This window comes from Triplophysa dalaica, chromosome 24 (genome assembly GCF_015846415.1).
Source record: "Triplophysa dalaica isolate WHDGS20190420 chromosome 24, ASM1584641v1, whole genome shotgun sequence".
Taxonomy (NCBI): domain Eukaryota; kingdom Metazoa; phylum Chordata; class Actinopteri; order Cypriniformes; family Nemacheilidae; genus Triplophysa; species Triplophysa dalaica.
This window is the reverse complement of record NC_079565.1, coordinates 16,753,170-16,780,356: the sequence shown is the minus strand read 5'-3', so window position 1 is coordinate 16,780,356 and position 27,187 is coordinate 16,753,170. Positions and strand designations below refer to the sequence as shown.

Here is a 27,187-nt window from a genome sequence, read left to right as displayed (position 1 = left end):
ACACTATGGTGGGAGATGGTGAAAGACAGGACTAAACGTTTTTTTAGATTAAAAGGGAAAGAGAAGAAAGAGAAAGGAAAACGATGCATGTTGGGGCTGCAAAAGAGGCTGCAGAGGTATTTTAATCTTTTAAACAACGGTTTTGATTTTAGTGAGGAAATAAAAGAGGTCAAAAGGGAAATGGTGGTTTTATCTGAAATCCAAAGTAAAGGTGTAATTCTAAGGAGTAAAGAACAAGAGATAGAAGAAGGAGAAAAATGTACCAGATACTTTTTTAAGAAAATTGTAACAAGAGGTGGGGCAATTACAAATTTAAATTCAAATGGAAATGAGGCAAAATCAACAGGGGAAATTTTAGGGGCTATTGAAGAGTTTTATGGAAATTTATATAAAACAAAAGCAGTACAAGAAGACACATTGGAGGAAGTTTTAGAGTTTTTAGAAAATAAAATTGACAACACTGTGCTTTTATCTCAAGATTTCACTGTCAACGAACTGGAGAAAGCTCTTAAAGGTTTTAAACGGGGGAAATCACCAGGTAAGGATGGGCTTCCCCTTGAGTTTTACCAGACGCTCTGGGATCTTTTAGCACAGGAATTACTGACAGTTTTTAAAGAATTTGAGACTCTTGACCGACTTCCTGACAGTTTTAGAATAGGGATAGTTTCCTTGTTGCACAAAAAAGGAGATAAGACTGACCTCAAGAACTGGAGACCGATCACTCTTTTAAATTTTGACCTTAAACTTTTTAGCAAGGTTTTAGCAACTCGTATGTCGACGGTTTTAGAGGACGTAATCCACCCGGATCAAGCTTGTGTTGTGCCCGGGAGGAAGATCACGGACAGCTTAGTGCTGATCAGAGATGCTATCTGTTATGCGAGAGACAGAAACATTCGACTAGCAGTTCTAAATTTAGACTTTGAAAAAGCTTTTGACCGAATCTCGCACCAGTACCTGTTCAGGGTACTGCAAAAAATGGGATTCCCAGGTAGGTTTATAGCATGGGTGGGACTGCTGTACAACGGCCCGGTCAGCAGAATCCTTGTAAATGGGTATCTTTCAAAAGTGGTACATATACACAGTGGTGTCCGTCAGGGGTGTCCTTTATCTCCCCTCCTGTATGTGGCCTGTATTGAGCCACTGGCACAGATCTTGAGAAGGGACAAATGGATTAAAGGACTAGACATTCCGGGAACCGGTGGACTGACAGCAACTTGTGTTTTATATATGGACGATGTGACCCTTTTAGCCACTGACTTTTTATCAATACGGAGAGCAATGGACTTGACTGACTGGTACGGTCGGGCCTCAGGCGCCCAACTCAACAGGAGCAAGTCTGAGGCCCAGCTCTTCGGGCCGTGGGGACACGTAGACACACAAGGACTTGATTTGGATCTTAAACAAACTGACCTGAGAATTTTAGGTGTAAAATTTGACAGCGATGGAGGTGGACGGGGAAATTGGACTGACTTGATAGGGAAAGTTAGGAAAAGACTGGGGTTTTGGGGACTAAGACTCTTGACACTCGAAGGTAAGGTTTTAATTTTTAAAGCTGTTATTTTACCTTTGCTATTATTAATATGTTCTGTTTTTAGTCCCCCGAGATTCTTCCTTTTACAACTGGACAGAGCGGTGTTTTACTTCCTGTGGGGGTCCAAGTGGGAAAGACTGAAGAGAGACGTGGTCAAGAAAAGACAAGAAAATGGTGGAAAAGGCCTCCCAGACCCCCACTTGTTTTTAGCCAGCCGTTTCACCGCTCTCCACATCAATTACGCAGTGAACCCATCCAGAGACAACAAAACAGCAGCCATGGTTCGGTTTTGGATGGGGTCTTATTTGAGAATTTTAAAAATAATAAAAGTAGACTTGAAAACCCCAGTAGCTTTTAACTTACCAAAAGAGTATGTTTTTATTAAGAAGTTTTTAAAAAGACATGTGTTAGAAAACAAAGATGCCAGTTTTTTAAGAAATCATAAATCTATTATTTCTCTTGTTCAGGACCGGGAACCGGTGAGTCCAGTGCCAGGCCTCACTCTAAAGGAGGCCAAACAAGTTTGGCGAAATGCTGCCCACCCTGCTCTGCAAAACCGCCACAAAGATTTGACATGGATGGCAGCCCATGAGATCCTCCCGACCAGAGGGGTTATGCACTCCCGGGGCATGGCCACCACCTCCACGTGCCCCCGGTCCGGGTGCAATGACCCGGAGACCGTGAGGCATATGCTCTGGGACTGCGGTGTTGCACAGGACCAGTGGACCATAACCGGCCCCCTATTTTTCCCGTGCCTACCAGCGGGTGGGGTCCAGATGGACTACAAACTTGCCATCCTGGGGGTGGGCCGGAGTTTAAACAGTTGTACAGCGCATCAGTTCACCTTGCTCTGGCTCACCCTAAACGTCATTAAAGACGCCATCTGGACTGCCAGAAACCTGCTGGTGGGGAAGCGTGTGACGGTGCCCCTCCACGCAATTGAAAAGATGGCAAGTAACATGCTGCAGGGGCGCCGCGCATCGATATTCGGACGGGGGGGCCGGGGTCACACAGAGAGGGTCCTGGCCACCAACCCCGGGTCGCCCGTAGATGCACCCTCACCACTAACGGCTACGGGAACAGCGGGCCAGCGGGCCGGAGGGAGAGGATCTCCTCTGGGCGAGTCCGGTGCTGCAGAGCAGGATGACGACCCTTTTAGTAGGGACTCAACCCGGTCTTGAACAACAGACTCCGTTTCGTTCCTTTTTAAACAACTGGGAAACATTTCAAAGAGTTTTATTACAAATGTCTTTTTAAACACAACACACGTGACACTATACCCCTTTTTATGTTCCTGTTTTAAATGAAATGCTGTTGTGTTCTGAAATGAAATTGTGAAAATAAACCTTTTTTCGAAAGAAAAAATCTGTTCTTATCAGTTTAATATCTGATACGTCCCCTATCTGGGGACCATATATTAAATGGATTTTTGAAACGCGGAGCTGGAAGCGGGGCTTGCTCCGCCCACTCCACGCATCGACCTGGTATTGCAGTGTCTCCAGGAACGGTGCATTCCCCTTTCGGGGATAGCAGCTTGTGTTGAAAGGTAGTGATGAGAAGACGCAAAGTTTTATTTCTCACGTGACTGTCTTATACAGAAAAATACTTTGGCAAGTACTCAGTCACTCAGTCACTCACTCGGTCACTCACTCACTCGGTCACTCACTCACTCACTCAGTCACTCACTCACTCACTCACTCACTCACTCACTCACTCACTCACTCACTCACTCACTCAGTCACTCACTCAGTCACTCACTCACTCTCTCACACTCTCACTCACACTCTCACTCTCTCACTCTCACTCACTCACTCACTCACTCTCACAGTCTCACGCACGCACTCACTAAAGCCCTAAATGTATGCGGATAGTTATGTGTTGAAGAACGTAGTTCCTATTAGAGACGCTTGCGCCTGGCTTAAATGCTGTTGTGTGATAGAGAGAGAACGGGGCTTCCTGTAGCTCAGTGGTAAGAGCATTGCGTTAACAGGTTTTGGGTACGATCCCTGGGAATTGCAAATACCTATGTAAATGTATAGGATAAAGCAATGTAAGTCGCTTTGGATAAAGGCGTCTGCCAAATGCTTAAATGCAAAAGGTGTCCAGCATCCAATTGAAACACTTTCAGCACATATGTGGACTGTTTGCGTTGAATTCTTAATGTATTTGTCTGTTCATGTGTATGTTTGCCTGTGGACCGTCGCCTTCGTGCGCTTTCCCACGGGTTCTACAGAGCAATCAACTGGAACTTGCAGTTGCCGAACGCTCGCTCGGGGTCAGCGTTGATGCGCATGGCAGAGGCAAGTAAGCGATGTCTTGCCCGAACGGGGCAAATCATACTTACCTGGCAGGGGAGACACCATGATCACGAAGGCGGTTCACCCAGGACGAGGCTCGGCCATTGCACTCAGGTTGGGTTGACTTTTGCGAATTCCCCAAATGTGGGAATCTCGACTGCATAATTTCTGGTAGTGGGGGACTGCGTGCGCGCTCTCCCCTTATCATGTATCAAAAGAAGAGAGATTTTGTATTGTGTCCGTATTTCGAACCTTGTTGGCGTCAGATTTGCAGATTCCGCAAGAGACGAGCACCAAATCGAGTGATCGATTACTTCCTAATACCATGTTTTTTTTAATACGGTTGTTTGCTGTTCCGTCGTTCCCAAACACACATACATGTATGTATGTATGCATGTAGGTATATTTATATATATAATTATTTAGATATTCATTTATTCGTTTGCTGGTTTTATGTTTGATTCATTTGTTTAATTGTTTTTTCGTTCATATTTTGGACGCCTCATCAGACGAGTATAGAACGCATCTTCGACGGAGATTCTGCCAGACCACGCTGACCTTCATTTCTGTGAAACGTGTGCGTGCTCGTCCGTTCCTTCATCCGTTCAGGTCTTCATAAATAGCCCATTTAATTATTTCTTCTTTCGTTAATCGGTTAATTTATTCTATTGTTTAAACAATACATTTGATTGTCAGTCCGTTCCTTCATTCGTTCAGGTCTTCATAAATAGCCCATTTAATTATTTCTTCTTTCGTTAATCGGTTAATTGATTCTGTTGTTTAAACGATACATTTGATTTTCAGTCCGTTCCTTCATTCGTTCAGGTCTTCAAAAATAGCCCATTTAATTATTTCTTCTTTCGTTAATTGGTTAATTGATTCTGTTGTTTAAACGATACATTTGATTGTGTGTTCGTACGATCACACGCTGACCTTTGAGGCGCATGTGCACCGCAAGCCCAATAGTCGGTGCCGCCCCACGCTCTGCCTTTTGCCACCCATTGTGGGCATCGCTTCTCGGCCTTTTGGCTAAGATCACGTGTCTGGTCAATAGGTTGTGTTGCGATCGCCTCTTGGAGGTTTCCCTGATTCGTGTTATTCAATACACGAGTCGACAAACTTCAGGAGGTATACTGCTCGGACAAGCGGCTTTTAAAGGGACCCTTTTTTATCAAGGATCGTTTTTAAGGTGAGTGATTTTACTTATTTATTGCTTATTTATTGTTGTTGTTTTTATTTGTTTTACTACCTGCTGTGGGTGCCTCCATCATGTCGGCTGCTCGTGCCGGCTTGCGGAGGCACCACAGTGTGCGGTTTTTATTTAAAGAGGTAGATGGAAAGCTCCTGGGGTTGTCCCGTTTGGACTTCTCCAGGAAGCTAGTACAAAAAGTTTTGAATTTTAATGCGTCTGATTTGAATTGTTTGTTGACCTTGCCTTTTAACAAAGGTTTTGATCTAAGTTTTAAAACCGCTTCCCTGCTCATTGAGTTTTGGTCACGTTTTGAAAATGTTAAGTCCCAGTTTGCCATGTTTACTGTTGAAAAGCTGCATGACAACACACTCAAAACTGTGTTTGTCAGAATGTTCAATGAGACAGTGACTGGTGAAGACATATGTGTGTGGTTGGGTAGATTTTGCACTGTTCGAAGTCTGCCAGTCAAAGTGTTAGATGAGGATGGCATCTGGACATGTGCCTGGCGAATTCCCATTAAACAATGGGAAGACGCCAGGGGCTACCAGGGCCTGAAACATCTGCCTTCCATGATTGTGCTAGGAGAGAACAGAGGCTACATCCATTATCAGGGGATGCCAAAATTATGTAGAAAATGTGGCAACATGGGGCATCTCGCTGAAGCATGCACAGAGCTGATATGTGGGAAGTGCAGAGAAATTGGTCATAGTTTTGAACAATGTACCAATGGCAGGAGGTGTAATCTCTGTGGAGAATCTACCCATCTCTACAGAGATTGCCCGAAAAGTTTTGCCAACAAACTAAAGGGCAACAAAATGGCCGCCCCACAAGCCGAAGAACAAAGAGAGGAGGCGGTCCCTGAGGTTTTGGCGGGAATCCCACTCGCCCAGCCAGCCACAGGGATTGGCCAACAAAGGGAGGATGGGGCGGCCCCAGGGGCGGAGTCGGAAGGTTCGGTTAAACAGGGGGAGGAAGTCACCTCCCAAAATGGAAATGAACAGAATGAGGGAGAGGAGGATACGACTTCCTCCCTAATCACTGTCTCGGAAATAAGCATGGAGTCTGATCGGAGTGTAACTGACTGTTCCCTCCCAAACGCTCAGGTGCAAAAAAGACCTGCGGGATCTCCTCTGGTTGATACAGAGGAGAAAAGATTGAAGGCTACACCGCGGCCAGATAGTTCTTCATCAGAAAGTCTGGACCGTGTGTGGCCTCATGAATCCCCAAATGAGGTTTCCTTTTTGCACGTTAAGCTAAAAACATCATCACCAAAGGAGCAACAAGAGAGCTCCTCTGCTGCTCCTGAAGTGATGGGCACTGTTCCTCCTGATCCCCTAACTATTGGGATTAAGGAGGAGCAAGTGTCACAAGAACTTCTCTGATTTTAAGTTAAGTATGTTGCTGCTTGTACATTTCCTTTTTAGTGCTCATGTTTTTAACCATACTGCTCATGACTCTCACAATCTGCCCAATCAATGTAAGAAGTGTGAGATCCCCTGTACGAGCACAGAGTTTTTTATTAACGTTAAAAACTTTTAAAGCTCATGTCTTTTTATTGCAACACTGTGCTCTCCCCTGTTGTTACAACGCTAAAGGAAGTGGAAAGATTGATGGAGCCAAGGTCCCTCCTTTTGGAGTGGATCCAACACAAAAAAGAAGGGGGCGAGCACTTTTAGCAACTTTGATATTCTTAGACAGTGCTTTTAACGTTCTTAATGTGTATGGTTTTACTCGGAAAATGAGATATGAGATTTTAGAGGACTTGCAGCCCCACATGCTACTTTTATTAAAATGTTTTTAAAGAAACAGAGAGTTCCCGGGCCTCCAAGCTATGTTTTAACTAACCACAAGTCTCTTGTCTCCCTTGTGCAGGACCGGGAAGCAGTGAGTCCAATTCCAGGGCTCACTCTAGGTGAAGCCACACAAGCTTTGAGGAATGTAGCCCACCCCGCTCTTCAGAACCGGCTCAAGGACCTGATGTGGATGGCGGTTCATGAAATCCTCCCAGCCAGGGCGGTTATGCACTCTAGAGGAATGGCCAGGAACCCGATCTGTCCACGTCCGGGGTTTAATGCCCCGGAGACAGTGAGACACCTCCTCTGGAAGTGCGGCACTGCGCGGGGCCTGTGTGACCTTAACTGGCCCCCTAGTTTCCCGAGCCTGCCAGCGGGTGGGGTCCAGATGGACTACGAGCTCTCCTTCCATGGGGTGGGCCGGAGCTCGAGAGGTTTGACTTCACAACAACTCATCTCGCTCTGGCTCACCCTGAACATAACAAGGAAGTCATCTGGACCACCAAAAACCTGCTGGTGGGGAAACAGGTTACGGTGCCCCTCCACGCTCGCGAGCGGATGATGACATCTAAGCTGCAGGGGTGCCGGACCTTGTCATTCGGAGGAGGGGGCTGGGGTCACGCTTAGGGTCCCGGCCTTGCCCCCGCACCTGGCCGCCCGTAGATGCACCCTCACCAATCTGGCTACGGGAACAGCGGGCCAGCGGGCCGGAGGGAGAGGATTTCCGCTGGCTGCCGGAAATGGAAGGAAATTGGTTTGTTCTGCAGAGCGGGGCGACGGCCATCTTGTCAGGGACTCCTCCCGGTTCTGGACAACGGATGACGAGAGACAGTGGTTTTTTAAGATTGCTGGTTTAAATGGTCATTTCCTGTTCTTTTTTACCTTTTTAAACACCGTAGAGGGTTTTTAGGCATGTTTGGAAGTTTTAAACATATGTTTTATACCTTTTAGAACATGTGTTTGGATTTTTAAACATGTTTATCATATCTTGTATGTCATTCCTTGTTTTATGTATTTTTTATCTCTCTTTCTATGATTCACTCTTTGAAATGTTTTTATCTTTGTGTGAATTTTTAAATTGAAATGTTAAAAATGTTATGAAATTGAGAACAAAAAAAGATACATGATGACAATAAACTTTTTTCGAAAGAAAAAATCTGTTCTTATCAGTTTAATATCTGATACGTCCCCTATCTGGGGACCATATATTAAATGGATTTTTGAAACGCGGAGCTGGAAGCGGGGCTTGCTCCGCCCACTCCACGCATCGACCTGGTATTGCAGTGTCTCCAGGAACGGTGCATTCCCCTTTCGGGGATAGCAGCTTGTGTTGAAAGGTAGTGATGAGAAGACGCAAAGTTTTATTTCTCACGTGACTGTCTTATACAGAAAAATACTTTGGCAAGTACTCACTCACTCAGTCACTCACTCGGTCACTCACTCACTCGGTCACTCAGTCACTCACTCAGTCACTCACTCACTCACTCACTCGCTCGCTCGCTCACTCACTCACTCACTCACTCACTCACTCAGTCAGTCACTCACTCACTCACTCACTCACTCACTCACTCACTCACTCTCTCACACTCTCACTCTCACTCTCACTCTCTCACAGTCTCACGCACGAACTCACTAAAGCCCTAGATGTATGCGGATAGTTATGTGTTGAAGAACGTAGTTCCTATTAGAGACGCTTGCGCCTGGCTTAAATGCTGTTGTGTGATAGAGAGAGAACGGGGCTTCCTGTAGCTCAGTGGTAAGAGCATTGCGTTAACAGGTTTTGGGTACGATCCCTGGGAATTGCAAATACCTATGTAAATGTATAGGATAAAGCAATGTAAGTCGCTTTGGATAAAGGCGTCTGCCAAATGCTTAAATGCAAAAGGTGTCCAGCATCCAATTGAAACACTTTCAGCACATATGTGGACTGTTTGCGTTGAATTCTTAATGTATTTGTCTGTTCATGTGTATGTTTGCCTGTGGACCGTCGCCTTCGTGCGCTTTCCCACGGGTTCTACAGAGCAATCAACTGGAACTTGCAGTTGCCGAACGCTCGCTCGGGGTCAGCGTTGATGCGCATGGCAGAGGCAAGTAAGCGATGTCTTGCCCGAACGGGGCAAATCATACTTACCTGGCAGGGGAGACACCATGATCACGAAGGCGGTTCACCCAGGACGAGGCTCGGCCATTGCACTCAGGTTGGGTTGACTTTTGCGAATTCCCCAAATGTGGGAATCTCGACTGCATAATTTCTGGTAGTGGGGGACTGCGTGCGCGCTCTCCCCTTATCATGTATCAAAAGAAGAGAGATTTTGTATTGTGTCCGTATTTCGAACCTTGTTGGCGTCAGATCTGCAGATTCCGCAAGAGACGAGCACCAAATCGAGTGATCGATTACTTCCTAATACCATGTTTTTTTTTAATACGGTTGTTTGCTGTTCCGTCGTTCCCAAACACACATACATGTATGTATGTATGCATGTAGGTATATTTATATATATAATTATTTAGATATTCATTTATTCGTTTGCTGGTTTTATGTTTGATTCATTTGTTTAATTGTTTTTTCGTTCATATTTTGGACGCCTCATCAGACGAGTATAGAACGCATCTTCGACGGAGATTCTGCCAGACCACGCTGACCTTCATTTCTGTGAAACGTGTGCGTGCTCGTCCGTTCCTTCATCCGTTCAGGTCTTCATAAATAGCCCATTTAATTATTTCTTCTTTCGTTAATCGGTTAATTTATTCTATTGTTTAAACAATACATTTGATTGTCAGTCCGTTCCTTCATTCGTTCAGGTCTTCATAAATAGCCCATTTAATTATTTCTTCTTTCGTTAATCGGTTAATTGATTCTGTTGTTTAAACGATACATTTGATTTTCAGTCCGTTCCTTCATTCGTTCAGGTCTTCAAAAATAGCCCATTTAATTATTTCTTCTTTCGTTAATTGGTTAATTGATTCTGTTGTTTAAACGATATATTTGATTGTGTGTTCGTACGATCACACGCTGACCTTTGAGGCGCATGTGCACCGCAAGCCCAATAGTCGGTGCCGCCCCACGCTCTGCCTTTTGCCACCCATTGTGGGCATCGCTTCTCGGCCTTTTGGCTAAGATCAAGTGTAGTATCTGTTCTTATCAGTTTAATATCTGATACGTCCCCTATCTGGGGACCATATATTAAATGGATTTTTGAAACGCGGAGCTGGAAGCGGGGCTTGCTCCGACCACTCCACGCATCGACCTGGTATTGCAGTGTCTCCAGGAACGGTGCATTCCCCTTTCGGGGATAGCAGCTTGTGTTGAAAGGTAGTGATGAGAAGACGCAAAGTTTTATTTCTCACGTGACTGTCTTATACAGAAAAATACTTTGGCAAGTACTCACTCACTCAGTCACTCACTCTCTCACACTCTCACTCTCACTCTCTCACAGTCTCACGCACGCACTCACTAAAGCCCTAAATGTATGCGGATAGTTATGTGTTGAAGAACGTAGTTCCTATTAGAGACGCTTGCGCCTGGCTTAAATGCTGTTGTGTGATAGAGAGAGAACGGGGCTTCCTGTAGCTCAGTGGTAAGAGCATTGCGTTAACAGGTTTTGGGTACGATCCCTGGGAATTGCAAATACCTATGTAAATGTATAGGATAAAGCAATGTAAGTCGCTTTGGATAAAGGCGTCTGCCAAATGCTTAAATGCAAAAGGTGTCCAGCATCCAATTGAAACACTTTCAGCACATATGTGGACTGTTTGCGTTGAATTCTTAATGTATTTGTCTGTTCATGTGTATGTTTGCCTGTGGACCGTCTCCTTCGTGCGCTTTCCCACGGGTTCTACAGAGCAATCAACTGGAACTTGCAGTTGCCGAACGCTCGCTCGGGGTCAGCGTTTATGCGCATGGCAGAGGCAAGTAAGCGATGTCTTGCCCGAACGGGGCAAATCATACTTACCTGGCAGGGGAGACACCATGATCACGAAGGCGGTTCACCCAGGACGAGGCTCGGCCATTGCACTCAGGTTGGGTTGACTTTTGCGAATTCCCCAAATGTGGGAATCTCGACCTCATAATTTCTGGTAGTGGGGGACTGCGTTCGCGCTCTCCCCTTATCATGTATCAAAAGAAGAGAGCTTTTGTATTGTGTCCGTATTTCGAACCTTGTTGGCGTCAGATCTGCAGATTCCGCAAGAGAGGAGCACCAAATCGAGTGATCGATTACTTCCTAATACCATGTTTTTTTTTAATACGGTTGTTTGCTCTTCCGTCGTTCCCAAACACACATACATGTATGTATGTATGCATGTAGGTATATTTATATATATAATTATTTAGGTATTCATTTATTCGTTTGCTGGTTTTATGTTTGATTCATTTGTTTAATTGTTTTTTCGTTCATATTTTGGACGCCTCATCAGACGAGTATAGAACGCATCTTTGACGGAGATTCTGCCAGACCACGCTGACCTTCATTTCTGTGAAACGTGTGCGTGCTCGTCCGTTCCTTCATCCGTTCAGGTCTTCATAAATAGCCCATTTAATTATTTCTTCTTTCGTTAATCGGTTAATTGATTCTGTTGTTTAAACGATACATTTGATTTTCAGTCCGTTCCTTCATTCGTTCAGGTCTTCAAAAATAGCCCATTTAATTATTTCTTCTTTCGTTAATCGGTTAATTGATTCTGTTGTTTAAACGATACATTTGATTTTCAGTCCGTTCCTTCATTCGTTCAGGTCTTCAAAAATAGCCCATTTAATTATTTCTTCTTTCGTTAATTGGTTAATTGATTCTGTTGTTTAAACGATACATTTGATTGTGTGTTCGTACGATCACACGCTGACCTTTGAGGCGCATGTGCACCGCAAGCCCAATAGTCGGTGCCGCCCCACGCTCTGCCTTTTGCCACCCATTGTGGGCATCGCTTCTCGGCCTTTTGGCTAAGATCAAGTGTCTGGTCAGAGGGTTGAGCTTGCGATCGCCTCTTGTGGGTACGACGGCTCGTATTTATTTGATAATACGAGTTTAAACCAACAGGAGGTATACTGCGAGAGCATCCCAGCTTAAGCGGCTTTTAAAGGGTCCATTTTACTCCATCAGATTGTTTTAAGGTGAGTGTTTTATTGTTTATTTATTGTTTATTTATTGCTTATTTATTGTTTATTTATTACTGGAGTTTTATTCTTTTAATTCCTGCTGTAGGTGCCTCCATCATGTCGGCTGCCCGTGCCGGCTTGCGGAGGCACCACAGTGTGCGGTTTTTATTTAAAGAAGTTGATGGAAAGCTCCTGGGGATGTCCCGTTTGGACTTCTCCAGGAAGCTTGTCCAAAAAGTTTTACGTTTTGATGTGGCAGAAATAAACTGTTTAATGACCCTGCCTTTTAACAAAGGTTTTGATTTAAGTTTTAAGAACGCTTCCCTGTTAACTTCATTTTGGCAACGGTTTGATTCTGCTAAGACCCATTTCTCCATGTTTAATGTGGAAAAGCTTTCTGACAACTCTCTTAGAACTGTGGTTGTTAGAATGTTTAATGAAACTGTAACTGGAGATGACATTTGTGTATGGCTGGGTAGATACTGCACGGTTCGAGGCCAGCCAGTTAAGGTGGTGGATGAGGATGGAATCTGGAACTGCTCTTGGCGAATTCCCATTAAACAATGGGAAGACGCCGAGGGCTACCAGGGCCTGAAGCATCTGCCATCCATGATTGTGTTGGGAGAAAACCGGGGCTACATCCATTACCAAGGGATGCCCAAATTGTGTAGGAAATGTGGCAAAATTGGGCATCTAGCCGAAGCATGCGAAGTGATTGTTTGTGGGAAGTGTAGAGAAATTGGTCACGGTTTTGATGAGTGTACCAATGGCAGGCGGTGCAATCTGTGTGGTGACTATAACCATCTCTACAGAGATTGCCCGAAAAGTTTTGCCAACAAGCTAAAGGGCAACAAAATGGCCGCCCCACACGTGCATCAAACAAACGAACAAAGCGAGGAGGAGGCGGGTCCCTGAAGTTTTGGCGGGAATTTCAAACTCTCAGCCAGCTTCAGGGATTGGCCAAGAGATAGCAAGCGGGGCGGCCCAAGGGGCGGAGCCATAAAATGGAGATGAACTGGAAAAAGAACAGGAAGAGGAAACGACATCCTCGTTGGTCACGGTTTCCGAGATCAGTATGGAGTCCAGTGGGAGCGAAACTGATGTCTCGCTCCCAAATGCACAAGTGCAAAAAAGGCCTGCGGGATCTCCTCTGTCCAAAACGGAGGAGAAAAAGCCGAGAGCCACACAACAGCCAGATAGTCCCCTTTCGGAAGATCTGGACCGTATGTGGCCTCAGGAAGCCCCTAATGAAGTGTCCTTTTTGCAAGTTCAGCTAAGAACATCATCGCCTAATGAGCCGCAAGAGATTTCCTCTGCGGCTCTGGAGGCCATAAGAACCTGCTACCCTGACTCCAGAATAGTGGAGGTTAAGGAAGAGCAGGTATCCGAAGAAATTTTATGATTTTAACCTTTCTGTAGTCTTTTAATGTTCTTTCAATGCTTCTTTTATGTTTCATACCTTTTTAACCATAACGCTTATGGCCCTCACAATCTCAACGGTCAATGTGAGAAGTGTGAGGTCATCCACACGAGCGCAGAGTACACTATCCTTTTTAAAAAGTTTTAAGTCAGACGTGTTTTTATTGCAAGAGTGCGGATTGCCCTTTTTAAAGCATTACAGGAAGTGGGAGGAGGTGTGGACCACAGGCCCTTCACTATGGAGTGGTTCGAATTTTAATAAATGTGACGGTGTTGCCATTTTAATTAACAACCCAAATATCTTGGTTAAGGGCAGCACTGTGGTGAGGGACGGGCGGGCAATTTTAGCAAATCTGAATTTTTTAGATAAGGATTTTAATATTCTTAATGTGTATGGTTTTACAGGGAAAAATGAAAGATATGAGCTTTTAGAAGACTTGCAGCCCCACATGTTAGGTAGGGCTCCCCTGATTTTTGCAGGGGATTTTAATTGTGTTTTAAACCACAACGATAGGAAAAGAGTAGGGGAGGATTTTAAAGTTGACAAAACGTCGGTTTTATTGCAGGGATTAGTTAAGGATTTTAAGTTAGTCGACTGTTTTAGAACTACGCATCAGAGAGAGGAGGGCTTCACCTGGTTCAGTGGTGATGGCGCCAGAGCCTCTCGAATCGACTATATTTTTACAAGGGACTGCCGGCCAACCGATGCAACATTGACCCCCCTCTTTTTTTCAGACCACATGATGCTGTCGTGCACCCTTTCTTTTCCCACGGGTGTGACTGTAGGTGGAGGGCTGTGGAAACTGAACTGCTCTTTACTGACAGATGAGGAGGTAGTTAAGGAATATAGAGAGCAGTTCAGCAACTGGCAAACCCTCCAGGACTTCTTCGATTCACGGGCACAGTGGTGGGAGATGGTGAAAGACCGGACAAGACAGTTTTTTAAGAAGGTAGGGAGGGAAAAGAAAAAAAAGGAGAAAAGATACATGATGGGGCTGCAAAAAAGACTACAGAGGTATTTTAATCTTTTAAATAATGGTTTTGATTTTAATGATGAAATGAAACAGGTAAAACAGGAGATGTCCGACTTAAGCGAAGCTCATAGCAAAGGTGTAATTTTAAGAAGTAGGGAAAGAGACATTGAAGAAGGAGAAAAGTGCACAAGATACTTTTTTAAGAAAATATTGTCAGGTGGAGGAGCAATAACGTCTTTAAAAGCGGAGGGAGGGGAAGTGCACACAACTACAGACATTTTAAATTGGGTGACAAGGTTTTATGAAAACCTCTATTCGCACAAAGAAATTAAAAATGACATCTTAAAGGAAGTGCTAGGATTTTAGAGAAACAGGTAAGTGGTCAAAATGTGCTTTTATCTCAAGATTTTACGATTTTAGAAATTCATAAAGCTTTAAAGGGTTTTAAACGGGGGAAGTCTCCAGGGATGGATGGACTCCCCTTAGAGTTTTATATGACATTCTGGGATATTTTAGCACATGACTTACTGACAGTTTTTAAGGAATTTGAGACTCTAGACAGATTACCAGACAGCTATAGAGTAGGGATAGTAACATTGTTATTTAAAAAAGGGGACAAGACGGACTTGAGGAACTGGCGACCAATTACACTTTTAAATCTTGACGTTAAGCTTTTTAGTAAGGCTTTAGCCACAAGGATGTCTATGGTTTTAGAGGACGTTATCCACCCGGATCAAGCATGTGCTGTGCCCGGGAGGAAGATCACGGACAGCTTAGTGCTGATTAGAGACACCATCTGTTATGCGAGAGACAGAAATATTAGTTTAGTAGTCCTAAATTTAGATTTTGAAAAAGCCTTTGACAGAGTCTCGCACCAGTACCTGCGTCAGGTACTGCAAAAAATGGGTTTTCCAGGGAGGTTTATAGCATGGGTGGGACTGCTGTATAACGGCATAGTCGGCAGAATTCTGGTGAACGGGCATTTATCAAAAAGCGTGAACATACGCAGTGGAGTCCGTCAGGGGTGTCCTTTATCTCCACTCCTGTATGTGGCTTGCATCGAGCCACTGGCACAGATCTTGAGAAGGGACAAATGGATAAAAGGACTAGAGGTGCCTGGGACGGGTGGACTGACTACAACTTGTGTTTTATATATGGATGACGTGACCCTTTTATCCACAGACGTTTTATCGGTTCAAAGGGCAATGGATTTAACAGAGTGGTATGGTCAGGCTTCAGGCGCTAAGCTGAACAGGAAAAAATCCGAAGCCCAGCTCTTTGGACCATGGGGAAGAACGGATTTAGGAGGACTCGATTTGGTTTTTAAAGAAACTGGTCTTAGAGTTTTAGGGGTTAAATTCGACAAGGAGGGAGGCGGAGGACAAAACTGGACTGACTTGTTAGGGAAAGCTAGGAAAAGATTAGGGTTCTGGGGACTTAGACAGTTGACTGCAGAGGGGAAGGTTTTAATTTTTAAGTCTGTGATTTTACCCCTGCTTTTACTGGTGTGCTCTGTTTTTAGTCCCCCTAGGTCCTTTCTTTTAGCTTTGGATCGGGCAGTTTTTTATTTCTTCTGGGGGTCCAAATGGGAACGTTTAAGAAGAGATGTGGTTAAGAAAAGGAAGGAGCATGGTGGAAAAGGCCTCCCAGACCCCCACTTGTTCTTGGGGAGCAAATTTACCGCCCTCCACATCAAATACGCCACAACCCCATCCAGTAACAACAAGACTGCGGCAATGGCGAGATTCTGGATGGGGTCATACTTGCGCTTTTTAAAGATTTTACCTGTCGACCTTAGAACCCCTGTGTCTTTTAATCTGCCAAAAGAGTACCATTTTATCAAGAAGTTTTTAAAGAGATACAGTTTGGAGGACCAGGAACTTTCTGTTTTAACTTACCACAAGTCTCTTGTCTCTCTTGTAAAGGACCGGGAAGCAGTGAGTCCAATTCCAGGGCTCACGCTAGGTGAAGCCACACAAGTTTGGAGGAATGCAGCCCACCCCGCTCTTCAGAACAGACTCAAGGACCTGACGTGGATGGTGGCTCATGAAATCCTCCCGACCAGGGCGGTCATGCACTCCAGAGGGATGGCCAGAAACCCCATCTGTCCACGTCCGGGGTGCAATGCCCCGGAGACAGTACGACATCTCCTCTGGGAGTGCGGCACTGCGCGGGACCTGTGGGCCAGAACTGGCCCCTGTATTTCCCGTGCCTGCCAGCAGGTGGGGTCCAGATGGAGTACAAGCTCGCCATCCACGGGGTAGGCCGGAGCTTGAGAGCTTTGTCTACACACCAATTCGTCTCGCTCTGGCTTACCCTGACTGTCATCAAGGATGTCCTCTGGACCACCAGAAACCTGCTGGTAGGGAAACAAGTTACGGTGCCCCTCCAAGCGTGCGAGCAGATTATAAGATCTTTGCTGCAGGGGTGCCGGGCTGTGTCATTCGGAGGAGGGGGCTGGGGCCACGCTTAGGGTCCCGGCTTTGCCCCCGTGCCTGGTCGCCCGTAGATGCACCCTCACCAATCTGGTTACGGGAACAGCGGGCCAGCGGGCCGGAGGGAGAGGATTTCCGCTGGCCGCCGGAAACGGAAGGAAATTGGCTTGTTCTGCAGAGCGGTGTGATGGCCATCTTGTCAGGGACTCCTCCCGGTTCTGGACAACGGACGACGAGAGACAGTGGTTTTTTAAGATTGTGGGTTTTTATTGGGCACCTCCTCGACTGTATAGCTTTTTAACATCTCATGGGAGTGTTTTTAATTTATTTTATTGATATTATCTCTTATTCTGCTTTTTTTCACTACACTATATTTTAAGATAACTTATGTGAAAATGCTTTTTTATCCGAATGTGGAGATGTATGTTTGAAACACAGATGTCAATAAAACTTTTCGAAAGAAAAAATCTGTTCTTATCAGTTTAATATCTGATATGTCCCCTATCTGGGGACCATATATTAAATGGATTTTTGAAACGCGGAGCTGGAAGCGGGGCTTGCTCCGCCCACTCCACGCATCGACCTGGTATTGCAGTGTCTCCAGGAACGGTGCATTCCCCTTTCGGGGATAGCAGCTTGTGTTGAAAGGTAGTGATGAGAAGACGCAAAGTTTTATTTCTCACGTGACTGTCTTATACAGAAAAATACTTTGGCAAGTACTCAGTCACTCACTCAGTCACTCACTCACTCACTCACTAACTCACTCACTCAGTCAGTCAGTCAGTCAGTCACTCACTCAGTCACTCACTCAGTCACTCACTCAGTCACTCACTCACTCACTCACTCACTCACTCACTCACTCACTCACTCCTCACTCACTCTCACACTCTCACTCCACTCTAACTCTCTCACTCTCACTCACTCACTCACTCACTCACTCTCACAGTCTCACGCACGCACTCACTAAAGCCCTAAATGTATGCGGATAGTTATGTGTTGACGCTTGCGCCTGGCTTAAATGCTTTTGTTTGATAGAGAGAGAACGGGGCTTCCTGTAGCTCAGTGGTAAGAGCATTGCGTTAACAGGTTTTGGGTACAATCCCTGGGAATTGCAAATACCTATGTAAATGTATAGGATAAAGCAATGTAAGTCGCTTTGGATAAAGGCGTCTGCCAAATGCTTAAATGCAAAAGGTGTCCAGCATCCAATTGAAACACTTTCAGCACATATGTGGACTGTTTGCGTTGAATTCTTAATGTATTTGTCTGTTCATGTGTATGTTTGCCTGTGGACCGTCTCCTTCGTGCGCTTTCCCACGGGTTCTACAGAGCAATCAACTGGAACTTGCAGTTGCCGAACGCTCGCTCGGGGTCAGCGTTGATGCGCATGGCAGAGGCAAGTAAGCGATGTCTTGCCCGAACGGGGCAAATCATCCTTACCTGGCAGGGGAGACACCATGATCACGAAGGCGGTTCACCCAGGACGAGGCTCGGCCATTGCACTCAGGTTGGGTTGACTTTTGCGAATTCCCCAAATGTGGGAATCTCGACTGCATAATTTCTGGTAGTGGGGGACTGCGTTCGCGCTCTCCCCTTATCATGTATCAAAAGAAGAGAGCTTTTGTATTGTGTCCGTATTTCGAACCTTGTTGGCGTCAGATCTGCAGATTCCGCAAGAGACGAGCACCAAATCGAGTGATCGATTACTTCCTAATACCATGTTTTTTTTTTTAATACGGTTGTTTGCTGTTCCGTCGTTCCCAAACACACATACATGTATGTATGTATGCATGTAGGTATATTTATATATATAATTATTTAGGTATTCATTTATTCGTTTGCTGGTTTTATGTTTGATTCATTTGTTTAATTGTTTTTTCGTTCATATTTTGGACGCCTCATCAGACGAGTATAGAACGCATCTTCGACGGAGATTCTGCCAGACCACGCTGACCTTCATTTCTGTGAAACGTGTGCGTGCTCGTCCGTTCCTTCATCCGTTCAGGTCTTCAAAAATAGCCCATTTAATTATTTCTTCTTTCGTTAATCGGTTAATTGATTCTGTTGTTTAAACGATACATTTGATTTTCAGTCCGTTCCTTCATTCGTTCAGGTCTTCAAAAATAGCCCATTTAATTATTTCTTCTTTCGTTAATCGGTTAATTGATTCTGTTGTTTAAACGATACATTTGATTTTCAGTCCGTTCCTTCATTCGTTCAGGTCTTCAAAAATAGCCCATTTAATTATTTCTTCTTTCGTTAATTGGTTAATTGATTCTGTTGTTTAAACGATACATTTGATTGTGTGTTCGTACGATCACACGCTGACCTTTGAGGCGCATGTGCACCGCAAGCCCAATAGTCGGTGCCGCCCCACGCTCTGCCTTTTGCCACCCATTGTGGGCATCGCTTCTCGGCCTTTTGGCTAAGATCACGTATCTTGTTAGAAGGTAGAGTTGCGATCGCCTCTTGTAGGTTCCCTGGCTGGTGTTTATCAGTAACACGAGCTCCATACCTACGAGAGGTACACTGTTGCGGCGTCATCTGCTGAAGCAGTTTTTAAGGAAGGCTTCTGGTCGAGAGAGGAGTGTATTGAACGACTCGTTTTAAGGTAAGCTATTTATTTATTTATTTATCTATTTATTGCTAGTTTTAAAGTTTGTTTTAGTTTGCTGTAGGTGCCTCCACCATGTCGGCTACTCGTGCCGGCGTGCGGAGGCACCACAATGTGCGTTTTAATCTTACAGAAATAGATGGGAAAATGGTTGAAATGTCAAGGTTGGATTTTTCACGAAAACAGATTAAAAAAACTTTGGGGTTTTCCCCAGAAGATTTAAATTGTATTTTATCTCTGCCTTTTAACAAAGGTTTTGATGTGTGTTTTAAGAACGCAGCAACACTAAACGGTTTCTGGCAACGTTTTGAACAAGCTAAACCCCACTTCTCCATGTTCAAGGTGGATAAATTGACTGACAATGCACAGAAAGTTGTCATTGTCAGAATGTTTAATGAGGCTGTGAGCGGAGAAGATATTTGTGTATGGTTGGGAAGATTTTGCACTGTTAAGGGCCAGGCTATGAAGGTTGTGGATGAAGACGGTATTTGGAATTGTGCTTGGAGGGTTCCCATAAAACAATGGGACGACCCCCAAGGTTTCCAGGGCCTGAGACATCTGCCATCAATGGTAGTTCTGGGAGAAAACAGGGGCTACATACACTATCAGGGAATGCCCAAACTCTGCCGCAGGTGTGGCGAATTTGGGCACCTGGTAGAAGCGTGCCAGAAAACGTTTTGTAAAAATGTAGAGAAATTGGTCACTCTTTTGAAGAGTGCACAAACGGCAGAAAGTGTAACCTCTGTGGAGACACAAATCATCTCTACAGAGAGTGCCCAAAATCTTTTGCCAACAAATTAAAATCAAACAGATTGGGGAATACAGCGAGAGAGACGTTTAATGAGGGGGCGGAGCTACACATTTCAAATCTCCCGCCAAAATCAGCCGGCACAGATCAAATAGAAAAGGAGGCGGAGCCTGGCCCAGACTACTCGGAAATGAATCCAGACCTAGAAGAAGAGGAATGCGAAACAGGAAGAAATGATATGGAACAAGAAACTCAAATTAGTCAACAGCAAAATGAAGGAGAAGCATCCAAAAACACACTTCCCAGTGCTCAGGTTAAAAGGAAAAGGGTGAATAAATCCCCTTTGGCCAAAGAGATAGAGAAGAGAGATAGGTTGGAACCAGTTTCAGATTCCTCCTCGTTAGGAGACCTGAACAGGATCTTTCCCACAAACTCTCCCAATGAAACATCCTTTTTATCCATTTAGCTTAAAGCATCCACCCCGAGACCGGTTCAAAGCAGCTCCGGAGGGAAACAAGTTACAACCCTTGACTCCTCATCAATAGGAATCAAGGAAGAACTTGTCTCACAAGACATAGATACTGGGCAGTAGACAGCAATCCCATGGTTTTAAGTATTTGTAAAACCCCTTTTAAATGTTTTTTATTATGCCTCTTAAAGTAACATATATTACTCTTTTAATGATCATGACCCTCACCATCTCAACAATCAACGTAAGAAGCGTGAGAGCCATTTTAAGGGCACAGAGTGTTTTATCCTGTCTAAATTCTTTTAAGTCAGATGTTTTTATATACAGGAGTGCACATTGCCTTTTATCAAATCATATAAAAAATGGGAAGAGCTTTGGCCCAATGGACCATCACTATGGAGTGGTTCAAATCTTAATAAAAATGATGGAGTGGCCATTTTAATAACAATCCTAACATCTTGGTGAAAGGTAACACAGTGGTGAGAGAAGGGCGGGCACTTTTAGCCAATCTGACTTTTTTAGACAAGGATTTTAACATTTTAAATGTGTATGGTTTTACGGAAAAAAACGAGAGACATGAACTTTTAAAAGATCTGCAACCCCACCTTTTAGGGAGAGACCCTTTAATCTTAGCGGGAGATTTTAATTGTGTTTTAAGTAAGAAGGACAGGAAAGGGGCTGGAGTAGATTTTAGGGAAGACAAAACAACAGTTTTATTGCAGAATACCATAAGAGATTTAAATTGACGGACTGTTTTAAAACAATGCATCCCAGAGAGGAGGGCTTCACCTGGTCCAATGGTGACGGTTCCCGAGCCTCTCGTATAGACTTTATTTTCACTAGAAATTGCCCGCCCACGGATGCTACATTAACCCCCCTATTTTTCTCAGATCACGTCATGCTTTCGTGCACCCTTTCACTTCCCTCGGGCGTGACTGTAGGTAAGGGTTTGTGGAAATTAAAATTGCTCTCTTTTACAGGACAAGGACATAGTGAGTCAGTATGGAGAGCAATACAAACAATGGCAGACCCCTTCAGGACTTTTTCAATCACGAGCACACTGGTGGGACATGGTGAAGGGTAAGACACAAATTTTTTTTAGACAAGCAGGGAAAAGGAAAAAGGAGAAAGAAACACGGACGTATGGTGGGGTTGCAGAAGAGGCTGCAGCGTTATTTAACCTTTTAAACATGGGTTTGATTTTAAAGCAGAAATAGAAGAAGTAAAGAAAGAAATGGTAAAATAAACTGAAATTAAAAGCAAAGGTGTGATCCTAAGGTGCAAAGAAAAGGAAATTGAAGAAGGGAAAAATGTTCAAGGTACTTTTTCAAGAAGATCATCAATAGAGACAAAGCCATAACGAAACTCAAAGACGGACATGGCGAGATGATGACCGAGACAAAAGGCATTTTAAATGTGGTGGAAAGTTTTTATGAAGATTTGTACAAAGAAAAGAGTACAGAGGGGAGAGTCGTAAAAGAGATTGCGCATGCATTACTAAGACAATAAAGACAGCGCCCCCCTAGTAAGAGACTTCACACTTTTAGAAATGAAAAAGCTTTGAAGCATTTTAAGAAAGGTAAGTCACCGGGAACTGATGGCTTCCCGTGGAGTTTTATCAAACCTTTTGGACATTTTATCGGAAGACCTTTTGTGATTTTAAATGACCTGGACAAACTCAACATTTTACCCGAAAGTTTTAGAACAGGAATAGTGACATTGCTACACAAAAAAGATGATAAGGCAGATTTGAAGAACTGGCGTCCTATAACCCTTTTAAATTTGGATATGAAACTTTTTAGCAAAGTTTTAATGCAACGAATGTCGACGGTTTTAACAGACTTAATCCACCCAGACCAAGCCTGCGCTATCCCTGGGAGAAAGATCACGGACAGCTAGTACTGATAAGAGACACCATCTGTTATGCGAGAGACAGAAGTATTAGGCTTGTAGTCTTAAATCTAGATTTTGAAAAAGCTTTCGACCGAGTCTCGCACCAGTACTTATTCAAAGTACTGGACAAAATGGGTTTCCCAGGGAGGTTTTTAAAGTGGGTGGGTCTGCTATATCGAGATATAACCAGCAGAATTCTAGTAAATGGGAACCTCTCAAAAGCAATAGATATAGGTTGCGGTGTCCGTCAGGGGTGTCCATTATCTCCTCTCCTGTACGTGGCTTCTATTGAGCCTTTAGCGCAGATCTTGCGAAGGGACCGGTGGATAAAAGGACTTGATATACCAGGGACAGGGGGACTGACAGCAAAGACAGTTTTATACATGGATGATATCAACATTTTATGCACAGACATTTTATCTATAAAGAGGACCATGGACGTGACTGACTGGTTTGGGCGGGCGTCAGGGGCCAAATTGAACAGGGACAAAACGCAAGCACAGTTCTTCGGCCCCTGGCTCCCCACAGAAATGGAGGGACTTGACCTGAAAGTAATAAAAGCAGATCTAAAGATATTGGGAGTAAAATTTGACAGCAACGGTGGAGGGAGTAGAAACTGGCCAGACGTTTTAGCAAAAGTAACAGAGACTAGGGTTCTGGCAAATGAGACAACTTACTTTGGAAGGGAAAGTTTTAATTATCAAAACTGTGATTTTACCGTTGCTTTTATTGTTGTGTTCTATTTTTTATCCCCCCAGATTTTTTCTTTTAGCACTGGATCGAGCAATTTTTTATTTTTTGTGGGGGTCTAAGTGGGAGAGGCTGAGGAGAGAAACAATGAAGAGAGCACCGGAGCATGGAGGCAAAGGAGTCCCAGACCCCCAACTGGTTTTAGGAGCACAATACACTGCATTACACATCAAATACGCAATGGCCCCATCCAGAGAACACAAAACAGTAGCTATGGCCAGGTTCTGGATGGGGTCATATCTGAGGTCCTTGAAGATTTTAAAAGTAGACCTAAGAACACCCATTGCTTTTAATCTTCCTCCAGCATATGTTTCTATTAAAAAGTTTTTAAAATATTTTAACTTGGAAAAGGAAAACGTTACAATTTTAACTAACCATCGCTCAATTCTATCTGTTGTTCAGGAGCGAGAAAAAGTGAGCCCCGTGCCTGGGCTCACACTAGGTGAAGCAGAAAGGGTGTGGCGTGAGGTATCCCACCCAGCACTCCAGAACAAGCACAAAGATCTGGCGTGGATGGTGGCCCATGAGATCCTCCCGGTCAGGGCGGTGATGCATTCCCGAGGAATGGGCAAAGATGCGACCTGCCCACGGTCTGGGTGTGGCAGGCCGGAGACAGTGAGGCATGCTCTCTGGGAGTGCAGCGCTGCGAGAGACCTGTGGGCAACGGCCGGCCCCCTGCAATTCCCGTGCCTGCCAGCAGGGGGGGTACCAGATTACCGCATGGTGAGAGGCAGGGTGATCCAGAGGAAAAAGCCAGAAAAACATGAAATAGATCTCTGGATCACCATAAATTGCATCAAGGATGCCATCTGGACCTCCAGAAACCTGCTGGTAGGGAAGCACGTACAGGTGTCTCTGCCAGCCACTCACCAGCTGGCCTCATCAAGGCGGCAGGAGTACGCCGTACGTGCCCAATCGGACGTGGGGGCCGGAGCTTCACAGGGAGGTCTCCACAGCCACCGACCCTGACTGCCCGTAGATGCTCCCCCTCAGAGGATTAACTCGAGAGGAGCAGCGGTGCCACGGTTCAAGAGGATCTCCGCTGGGACCACAAACACCTAGCATGAACTTGTTCTGGAGAGCGAGACAAACTGAACTTTTATTTGTTAAGGGCTCACGCCGCTCCTGTTCAACAGAAGAGAGATGTTTTTATTTAAATTTTTAAAAAAGGTTTTTCTTTTAAGGGTTTTAAACAACCTGCTCCATAATGGTTTTAGAATACGTGCTTGTCCAAGTTAAATGTTGTAACATAAAGTGACATATGCTGTGAAAAGATCAATAAAACTTTTCGAAAGAAAAAATCTGTTCTTATCAGTTTAATATCTGATACGTCCCCTATCTGGGGACCATATATTAAATGGATTTTTGAAACGCAGAGCTGGAAGCGGGGCTTGCTCCGCCCACTCCACGCATCGACCTGGTATTGCAGTGTCTCCAGGAACGGTGCATTCCCCTTTCGGGGATAGCAGCTTGTGTTGAAAGGTAGTGATGAGAAGACGCAAAGTTTTATTTCTCACGTGACTGTCTTATACAGAAAAATACTTTGGCAAGTACTCAGTCACTCAGTCACTCAGTCACTCACTCACTCAGTCACTCACTCACTCAGTCAGTCACTCAGTCAGTCAGTCACTCACTCAGTCACTCACTCAGTCACTCACTCAGTCAGTCACTCAGTCACTCACTCACTCACTCACTCACTCACTCACTCACTCACTCACTCTCACTCACACTCTCACTCACTCACTCACTCTCACAGTCTCACGCACGCACTCACTAAAGCCCTAAATGTATGCGGATAGTTATGTGTTGAAGAACGTAGTTCCTATTAGAGACGCTTGCGCCTGGCTTAAATGCTGTGTGTTATAGAGAGAGAACGGGGCTTCCTGTAGCTCAGTGGTAAGAGCATTGCGTTAACAGGTTTTGGGTACGATCCCTGGGAATTGCAAATACCTATGTAAATGTATAGGATAAAGCAATGTAAGTCGCTTTGGATAAGGCGTCTGCCAAATGCTTAAATGCAAAAGGTGTCCAGCATCCAATTGAAACACTTTCAGCACATATGTGGACTGTTTGCGTTGAATTCTTAATGTATTTGTCTGTTCATGTGTATGTTTGCCTGTGGACCGTCGCCTTCGTGCGCTTTCCCACGGGTTCTACAGAGCAATCAACTGGAACTTGCAGTTGCCGAACGCTCGCTCGGGGTCAGCGTTGATGCGCATGGCAGAGGCAAGTAACGATGTCTTGCCCGAACGGGGCAAATCATACTTACCTGGCAGGGGAGACACCATGATCACGAAGGCGGTTCACCCAGGACGAGGCTCGGCCATTGCACTCAGGTTGGGTTGACTTTTGCGAATTCCCCAAATGTGGGAATCTCGACTGCATAATTTCTGGTAGTGGGGGACTGCGTTCGCGCTCTCCCCTTATCATGTATCAAAAGAAGAGAGATTTTGTATTGTGTCCGTATTTCGAACCTTGTTGGCGTCAGATCTGCAGATTCCGCAAGAGACGAGCACCAAATCGAGTGATCGATTACTTCCTAATACCATGTTTTTTTTTAATACGGTTGTTTGCTGTTCCGTCGTTCCCAAACACACATACATGTATGTATGTATGTATGTATGCATGTAGGTATATTTATATATATAATTATTTAGATATTCGTTTATTCGTTTGCTGGTTTTATGTTTGATTCATTTGTTTAATTGTTTTTTCGTTCATATTTTGGACGCCTCATCAGACGAGTATAGAACGCATCTTCGACGGAGATTCTGCCAGACCACGCTGACCTTCATTTCTGTGAAACGTGTGCGTGCTCGTCCGTTCCTTCATCCGTTCAGGTCTTCATAAATAGCCCATTTAATTATTTCTTCTTTCGTTAATCGGTTAATTTATTCTATTGTTTAAACAATACATTTGATTGTCAGTCCGTTCCTTCATTCGTTCAGGTCTTCATAAATAGCCCATTTAATTATTTCTTCTTTCGTTAATCGGTTAATTGATTCTGTTGTTTAAACGATACATTTGATTTTCAGTCCGTTCCTTCATTCGTTCAGGTCTTCAAAAATAGCCCATTTAATTATTTCTTCTTTCGTTAATTGGTTAATTGATTCTGTTGTTTAAACGATACATTTGATTGTGTGTTCGTACGATCACACGCTGACCTTTGAGGCGCATGTGCACCGCAAGCCCAATAGTCGGTGCCGCCCCACGCTCTGCCTTTTGCCACCCATTGTGGGCATCGCTTCTCGGCCTTTTGGCTAAGATCACGTGTCTGGTCAGAGGGTTGAGCTTGCGATCGCCTCTTGTGGGTAAGACGGCCCGTATTTTTTTGGTAATACGAGCTTAAACCTACAGGAGGTATACTGCGATAGCGCCTCTGCTGAAGCGGTTTTTAAAAGGACTGTTTTGTCCATCGGATCGTTTTTAAGTGAGTGTTTTATTGGTTATTTATTGGTTATTTATTTGCTTATTTATTACTGTTGTTTTATTCTTTTATTACCTGCTGTAGGTGCCTCCACCATGTCGGCTGCTCGTGCCGGCGTGCGGAGGCACCACAGTGTGCGGTTTTTATTTAAAGAGGTTGATGGAAAGCTCCTGGGGTTGTCCCGTTTGGACTTCTCCAGGAAGCTAGTACAAAAAGCTTTGAATTTTAATGCGTCGGATTTGAATTGTTTGTTGACCTTGCCTTTTAACAAAGGTTTTGATTTAAGTTTTAAAACCGCTTCCCTGCTCAGTGAGTTTTGGTCGCGTTTTGAAAATGTTAGGTCCCAGTTCGCCATGTTCACTGTTGAAAAACTGCATGACAACACACTCAAAACTGTGGTTGTCAGAATGTTCAATGAGACAGTGACTGGTGAAGACATATGTGTGTGGTTGGGTAGATTTTGCACTGTTCGAAGTCTGCCAGTCAAAGTGTTAGATGAGGATGGCATCTGGACATGTGCCTGGCGAATTCCCATTAAGCAATGGGAAACGCC

General features: G+C 44.5%; 6 non-coding genes and 4 pseudogenes across 6 annotated transcripts; all 10 read left to right on the top strand.

Annotated features, from left to right (window-relative positions):
- Nucleotides 1-2,873: 2,873 nt before the first annotated feature.
- On the top strand, nucleotides 2,874-3,049 carry LOC130415093 (U2 spliceosomal RNA; annotated as a pseudogene).
- An 818-nt stretch (nucleotides 3,050-3,867) lies between these two features.
- On the top strand, nucleotides 3,868-4,031 carry LOC130415007 (U1 spliceosomal RNA). Its single transcript, XR_008905783.1, has one exon. It is a non-coding gene; the product is annotated as a U1 spliceosomal RNA (small nuclear RNA).
- Nucleotides 4,032-7,945: 3,914 nt separating this feature from the next.
- On the top strand, nucleotides 7,946-8,122 carry LOC130415096 (U2 spliceosomal RNA; annotated as a pseudogene).
- An 814-nt stretch (nucleotides 8,123-8,936) lies between these two features.
- On the top strand, nucleotides 8,937-9,100 carry LOC130415006 (U1 spliceosomal RNA). Its single transcript, XR_008905782.1, has one exon. It is a non-coding gene; the product is annotated as a U1 spliceosomal RNA (small nuclear RNA).
- Nucleotides 9,101-9,907: 807 nt separating this feature from the next.
- Nucleotides 9,908-10,098, top strand: LOC130415082 (U2 spliceosomal RNA). The gene has a single exon (XR_008905856.1). It is a non-coding gene; the product is annotated as a U2 spliceosomal RNA (small nuclear RNA).
- A 660-nt stretch (nucleotides 10,099-10,758) lies between these two features.
- LOC130415018 (U1 spliceosomal RNA) lies at nucleotides 10,759-10,922 on the top strand. The gene has a single exon (XR_008905793.1). It is a non-coding gene; the product is annotated as a U1 spliceosomal RNA (small nuclear RNA).
- A 6,257-nt stretch (nucleotides 10,923-17,179) lies between these two features.
- On the top strand, nucleotides 17,180-17,353 carry LOC130415094 (U2 spliceosomal RNA; annotated as a pseudogene).
- An 812-nt stretch (nucleotides 17,354-18,165) lies between these two features.
- Nucleotides 18,166-18,329, top strand: LOC130415008 (U1 spliceosomal RNA). The gene has a single exon (XR_008905784.1). It is a non-coding gene; the product is annotated as a U1 spliceosomal RNA (small nuclear RNA).
- Nucleotides 18,330-24,487: 6,158 nt separating this feature from the next.
- Nucleotides 24,488-24,661, top strand: LOC130415097 (U2 spliceosomal RNA; annotated as a pseudogene).
- An 807-nt stretch (nucleotides 24,662-25,468) lies between these two features.
- On the top strand, nucleotides 25,469-25,632 carry LOC130414949 (U1 spliceosomal RNA). Its single transcript, XR_008905729.1, has one exon. It is a non-coding gene; the product is annotated as a U1 spliceosomal RNA (small nuclear RNA).
- The last annotated feature ends 1,555 nt before the right edge of the window (nucleotides 25,633-27,187 follow it).